Raw genomic sequence first — 7,478 nt, 5'->3', positions numbered from 1 at the left:
GCTCTTGGCAAGGCCAAGCAATGAACTGTGGTCAGGAAATGCGAGTGTTCCCTTATATTATGAATTAATTACATTCACTCCTCTGAAAGGCAGTACAGATAGGACTTCTTGTTCCTCAGAGACACACTGAGTAGGGAGCGGACCAAAGCAGCACAGGAATGTGTTCTTGAGATCACATGACGTGTGGGAATGACGAGGGAGCCTTCGAGAACTGCCCAGGACACCAGGCAGCTTTTCTGTGGGGCTTCCCCCATGTACACAGGTCTGAGCCGCTGGCCTGTGTGCAATCTGAGATCCAAAGGTTTTTACCTAAGTTGGCACTCAGAGTCTTTGGGGGGTATAGCCTGATCCACACTAGTGTGAGAATATTCCTGCTCTGGTGCCAACTGCATTGCTGGAAAGCAGACTGTGCTCCAGACCTTGCCAGCACAGCTCGTCTAAAATCCAGACAGTTCTAGATTCTGTAACAATGCCAAGGGCTTCAGGAGAGGGTCTGGGCCTCTGAGCTAAATTTATTTATTTACGCATACAAGAACTGGGGTACAGGTCAGAGATGCAGGGGTGGGGGGCGAGAGGATTCACCAGAGACAGAGTGGGGAGCAGAACAGGCAGACTGATGAAGTACACTGCTGAGGGGAGCAGCAGGTGGGTCAGGAGAGGTCTGCTGTGCCATGTGGATTGAACTCACACTGCAGTGGATAGTTTCACAGTGCTGCACTTTAACCTATTGCGCCACCAGGGAGGGCCCCTGAGCTCAATTTAAAGCTCTCCAGAAGGTTTTATCTTGTTCTGAGGATGGCTCTAAATACCAAAGATGACTGTTGCAAGAGGACTGTGGGGGAGGGGACACCGAGGCTGTCGGCCTTCAGAGGTTGACACAGGCAGGGCCACCAGGACAAGGCAGTGTTGGGAAGATGAGCCCACTTCCTTCCTGTTGGGGGCAAAAGATGTCTTGAACGAGCTCTACAGATACAGGTTTCTGGACTCCACCCCAAACACTGAAGCGAGCATCACCAAGGGGAGGATTGCTGGGACCCGAGGGTGAGTTAATCAGTGATGTTTGGGTCTAGAACCAGACTCGTGCGCTCTGGGGGTCTCTTGGCCTCGTGGCTCACGGCCTGTCTCTTGGCTTTTCGCCCTGCTATTGAGGTTCCAGGCACTGGTAGGACGGATTAACCAACTTATCTCTCCCTCTGAGTTATTCATCTCCCTTTCTCTTTAAATTAACCCATTATTAACCTTTTTGTCTGTGCCTTTAGTTGAACCTTAAGCACAGGGGTGAGGGCCACCTCCACAAGCCAGGGGCTGCAGGGGAGGCACTTCCTGGAACTCTGGCAAGTCTGTCTGCCACCACTGGGGTTGAAGTGGTTTCTTCTCAGGGTGATATGAACTATAAGCCTAGGTCAGGCTGCAGACATTCAATCCTCCTGAACATTAGGTGAGCCGGATGAAAGGATTTCAGTCACCAGAAACAGTTCTTGGTTCACAACAATGTGAGGTGCTCGCACTGCGTGCCAGGTGGTGGCACAGCTGGACACAGCACAGTGGGCCTGTGCTTGCTGAGGAGACAGAAGGGGAGGCAGCGCGCGAGCCGTAGATGCAGGGAGAGCCCTCGGGGCTGTGGGCATAGCCATGGGGTACAGGGAAGGCTCCCCACCTGAGCCAGAGTGCGCAGAGGCAGCAACCGGCTGCCTGTGGGTTACTGGGTTACACTCTGCTCATAGGCAAAACAGCAGTAGAGTAAGCAGGTGCCCCCTGACAGCTGGAATGTTGGAATGTTCTTGGGGAGCAACGTGGCCTGCATGCTGTCAATGTCCTCCAAATTTACAATGCTCTGTACAAGTTTAGTCTTTACCCCAAAAGCCGGCTGTAGGCGTTAGCCAGAGGAGAATGTGAGAAAGGAGGGCTGGTCTAGAAGCTGAATGCTGTCTCCCAGAGAGGGGGGGTCCTGGGAGGCCCAGCCCACAGGATGGATCATCACGCAGCGGTTCCTGGATCCCAGGGTGCAGAATCAGGACTCATAGTTTTCTTGAGGCCAAGGGTTTGGTCATTTCTGGCTGGAGGCGGCTGAAGCAGAACCGAGATGGTTTACCTTTCTGCCACCAGGGGCCCATCCTGAGATGGGAAGGCCGGGTGCCGCCCACGTGTCTGAGGCACGCCATTCAGAAGTGTCCAGATGCAACATGTGGGCACCGAGGCCCACAAACTCCTTGGGACTCAGCATGGGGGGGTCAGAAGCCCTGCGTGTGGCTCTGGCAGCCGGTACCCTGGCAGCCTGCTCAGAGGGTGGACAGGGTGACAGCAGGGGCTAAAATGGACACCTCAGCCTGTCCTAGTGACGGTAGGTATTAATCTTGTCTTCTCCTGAACCTGCTGAGATTGAAGCTGATGACAGCTGAGTCACAGTCAGCACAGGTGAAGCAAAAAGGAAATACACCCAGATAATGTACTTTTTTTTTTTTTTTTTTTTTTTTTTTTTAGCAGTGTACTTTGTCAATCTGCCCGTTCTGCTCCCCACTCTGTCTCTGGTGAATCCTCTCACCACCTCTGCACCTCTGGCCTGTACTCCAGTTCTGTATGGGTAAATAAATAAATCTTTTTTAAAAAAGTGCTGAGGATAATGGCAGCAGTTTCCATGCTCAAGAGAAATGTTACAAATCTGGAGAAAGAAAAATAGAATGAGACTGTGGTGTTGCAGAATTAAAGATAATGGAATGAAGTATGATTTTCAGTATATATAGATACAGAAAAAAATAGATGTGACTGTGTGTATACGTATATACACCAGTGTGTACACTCAGAAATATTCCTTGACTGGCCCTTCCTGGTGGCGCAATGGGTTAAAACAAAGCACTGCAAGTTAGCCGCAGCTGCTTCAGTGTGAGTTTGATCCCCGGTGCCAGAGTTGACCCACATGGCATGGCAGACTTCTCCTGTATTGCCTGCTGCTCCCCTCAGCATTGTATGCCATCAATCTGCCTGTTCTGCTCCCCACTCTGTCTCTGGTGAATCCTCTTACCCCTTACATCTCTGGCCTGTACCCCAGTTCTGTATGAGTAAATAAATATTAAAAAAAAAGAAATATTCCTTAGCAGTCACAGAACTGCAATACAATAGCAACGAGCACACTGCAAGCTGAGACCTACTTTAAATGGGGCCAGGGCTCCTTGGAGAAAGGGCTGACTCAGGTTGCTGCAGTAAGAGTAGAGGAGAATGAGCCCATGAGCAAGTATGGGAGTGCTCACAGGCAGCTCAGGAGGACAGAAGCCTTGAAGAGGCTTCTACCAGCCACGTCTAGGAGCAAATGTATGATGTGACAACTGACTGTGATGAGATAGCACTACCTCAAATACTCGAACGAATCTATGGAAGATTTAATGAAGAATGGAATTATTTACCTAATCTCAGAGTATCTCCCCACAGAATACTGGGGAAGGGAGCAGCTTTACAAAGGAGAATCTGGCAGACACCTTCTCACCTTAGTGATCAAAGTTAATGGCACCAATAGAAGACAGATTGAATGTGGGTGGTATCAATCGGCCTCTGTATAGGGAACACAGGGTGTCGTTTTGCTTTGAGGACATACAGTACAAACCCAGCCCCAAGGAAACAGCAGCTAAACCCAAATGGAGGGACCCACCTGTGATCTTCCAGATGGACCAGCTTATGAAAGTCCAGGAAAGATGGAGGCTTGTGCAGATGGAAAAAGAATGGAGACACCTGACATCTCAACACATACAAGATGCGTGTATTCACATAAAGGACAGCATTGGGCAATCCACAGAGCTCACGTGAGTCTGAAGACTCTATGACAGCAGCACGTCAGTGCCCATTCTCTGACTGAGGGCTGTCTAAGGGGGGACAGTGCATGTCCTTGTTCACTGGTAACAAGCATAAAGTATCCTTGTTTAATTTAATCCATTATTATTTAGCATGCAGAGTTCATGGGAATCACAGCAGCTACTTACTGTCAAATAGTTGTGGGAGAAAATATATTTGCACTTGGAACTTTTCTATAAATTCGTGATTGTTTCAAAACAAACAGGTAACCTATCAGAACAAATGTAGGCCACTCCATTTGGTTTTGTAAACTAAATGGAAAATAAGCTTCTGGATTACAAAGTGTACAAGGATAACAGAGTTGGAACAGAAATAAAGCCTGGACTGGATTTTATGAAAAAGATACCATTTAGAGTGTTGACTTCTACATGGATTATGGAGTGACACCATGAAACCCCCAATGAGATATTTCTTGGAACTAATGTGGTTCCCCAAGACTGCTACTATCAACTAAAAATTTTAATATGTCAGACAATTATTATGCCTATCACAATGAGACATCACTTTGTACCCATTAGGACGACTATTATATTAAAAAAAAAAAAACAAACCCTGAAAATAACAAGTGTTGCAGAAGATACGGGGGAGTTAGAAGTCTTGTACACTGCTGGTGGGGATGTAAAATGGTATAACTTCTGTGGAAAATAGTCTGGAAGTTTCTTAAAACATAAACAGAATTTCCATGTAATCCAGAAATTCTACTCTTGGGTATATACCCAAGAAAATAAAAGCGGGGCCTCAAACAGGAGATATTAGCAGCATGATTAGCCAAAACCCAGTGTCCTACAACAAACCAATGGAATATTATTCAGATTTAAAAAGTGAATTCTGATTCAGGCTACAACATGGATGACCTTGAGGGCAGGATTCTAAGTGAAATAAGCCAGTGACAAAAGCACACACACTGTATGATTCCACTTATGTGAGATGCCTGGAGGAGTCAAATTCAGAGAGCAGGAGGTAGGCCGGGGGTGAGGGGGCAGTGGAGTCGGTGTTTAACGCCTCTGGAATCTCACTTGGGAAGATGAGATAACTGCTGAGGGAGGGTGGTGACTGTTGTACAACAATGTGCGTGTGTTGAACAGCTCTGAACTGCATGCTTAAAGACGGTTAATAAGGTAAATTTATGTTGTCTAGTTGATCATAATAAATGATATTCAAACTGTGGAGGGAAGAAAGAATATTATGTTCTTAGAGCTTTTAGATGAAACTTAAATGTAGGTTAAAAATGGAATTTCTCTTTTAGTTATGAAATAACTGCCGGAGGCCTGGCCAGGAGCCAGAGCTCTGCGTGGATGAACTCGCACAGTCCTCAAGACCCACAAGCTCAGCACTATCACTGTTCACACAGGAGCACCAGGGAATTTCTCTTTTAGTTATGAAATAACGGCTGGAGGCTTGGCCAGGAGCCAGAGCTCTGCGTGGATGAACTCGCACAGTCTCACAAGCTCAGCACTATCACTGTTCACACAAGAGCACCAGGGACTGAGGAAGGCTCAGTCATGCAACCAAGGGTGAAGCAGAATTCAGACTCTTGCTGCTCTTGGTCACTGTCCATGTCAAGTCATGTCCATTTCCCATCAAAACTGTGTTCAGAAAGAAACATGTTCACACCACATACATACTTTCCATAAGCCCCAGCATATCTGAAGCACCAAGCTTTGAAGTGACACACCAAGTTTATTTATTTATTTTAATTTTTAAAAAAGATTTATTTATGCATACAGAACTGGGATATAAACCAGAGGTGCAGGGGCAGTGAGAGAGTTTACCAGAGACAGAGCGGGGAGCGGAATAGGCAGATCACCGAAGTACACTGCTGAGGGGAGCAGCAGGCAAGACAGGAGAGGTCTCGTCATGCCATGTGGGTCACCTCCGGATTGAACTCATGCTGAAACGGCTGCGTCGAGCTTGCAGTGCTGCATCCTTACCTGTTGTGCCACCAGGGACAGCCCAACACACCAAATTTAAATAACTGACTTCAAAAGACCAACTTGTTCAAAGAAATCAAGTGACAGTCTTTATATTAGTGATCTTTGGTTTCAATGATTAGGTTATCTTATTAGGTGGCCTTTCTTCTAAACAATCTTCAGATTGTTGTTAATCTTGACCACATGATTAAAGGTTAATGGCTCTGGTGACTGGATAATGTTGACAGCATTTAGCTTTAACATGCCCTGAGAGGGACATAACATTGTTGTGTGGGATTCCTGCCAATGCTGTACACACTCAGTGTAATCACAAGGAATATGGAAAAGTCACACTGAGGGCACAGAACAACCGAGCGGTTCTCAGCAGGAGTGTGAAGGAAAGATCCAGAACCATCACAGATCAGAGGAAATAAGGGGGCATGATAACTAAATGCAATGTGGGATCCTGCCAAAGTTAATGTCCTGGCTTTGATAATCCTGAAGGTGTGAACAGTAAAGGAGACTGGGAGATGGGTAGACAAGAACTCTCTGTACAGATCTTTTGGACTTACAATAAGGATACACCCTGATGAACTTGTCTTGAGTTGAAAATAGCATTGAGAATGCATTTCATAGCCCTAAGCTACTGAACATCCTAGCTTAGCCCAACCTAGTTAAAACATGATCAGAATACTGACAGTGGCCTCCGGTGGGGCAAACTCACCTAATGCAAAGCCTATTTTATAATCAAGGGTTGAATATCTCATGTATTTCTCGAATCACTCAGCATGGCTGACTGGGAGCTGTAGCTTCTGCTGCTGCTGCTGTCACAGGAGAGCATCACCTTGAGACTGCCAGCCCACATGGTACTTTCACACCGTTGTGAAGTTGGAAAATCCTAAGTCAAGTTCACAAACCAGGGACCATCTGCAATGGTTCAAAGGACCATTTGAACTTCTCTGCAAATCTGAAATTAATTACATATTTAACAAAAGGATTTGTGGTGGCAGAAAACTTCCATGGGGATGACTTTGGATGGTAACAAACAACACACATGAAACGGTTACTATTTTGTCTTTAACCTGTCATCTATTTCTTTACTGTGACTGAATGCCAAGGGGCCTGTTAGGTCTTTAGATGAGTGCAGTTTCTTGCAACATTGGCAGCAGTATTTTTATAGCTACAAACCTGAAAATAAGTGGGCGTGATATAGCAGAAAGAAGGGCACTGACGAGGCAGGAAAAAACCATCTGGTGCCAGAAAGATTTGTTAGGGTCAAACCAGAGCTAGAGGCATGTGGGGTTACCATCCTGGACCCACTCAGGAAGTGTCTTCTCAGCAGCCTATGTGTCTTCTCTTTGACCTCACAGAGCACGCTAAAGAGAGCAGGCCTCATCTAGTGGCAATCCAGAGGATGCTTTCTTAAAGAGAAGTGTCAGAGAAGCATGTGAGAAGAGTCATCCTGTGCACAGAATAAAGAGCCCCCATCCTGAGGGGGCCAGTGCTGAACGTTGAGATGTCCTCAGAGGCAGGTGCATACACTAGTACTTTAATGAATTTGATTTGTATTCAAATAGAGCAGCACAGAAATATTCAAAATACAAAATTTCCTTTATGTGTGCAATTTTAAAACAATGTAAATAATTCAAATTTAAATAGTATAACTGATCAAGACCATGAAATTTCAAGGTCCACTGATTGTGTAAAAGGAGTGAAGAACCTCTCAAC

Source organism: Condylura cristata, unplaced genomic scaffold (assembly GCF_000260355.1).
Source record: "Condylura cristata isolate star-nosed mole 26May11 unplaced genomic scaffold, ConCri1.0 scaffold00024, whole genome shotgun sequence".
In the NCBI taxonomy this organism is placed as follows: Eukaryota; Metazoa; Chordata; class Mammalia; order Eulipotyphla; family Talpidae; genus Condylura; species Condylura cristata.
Note: the sequence above shows the minus strand (reverse complement) of the source record.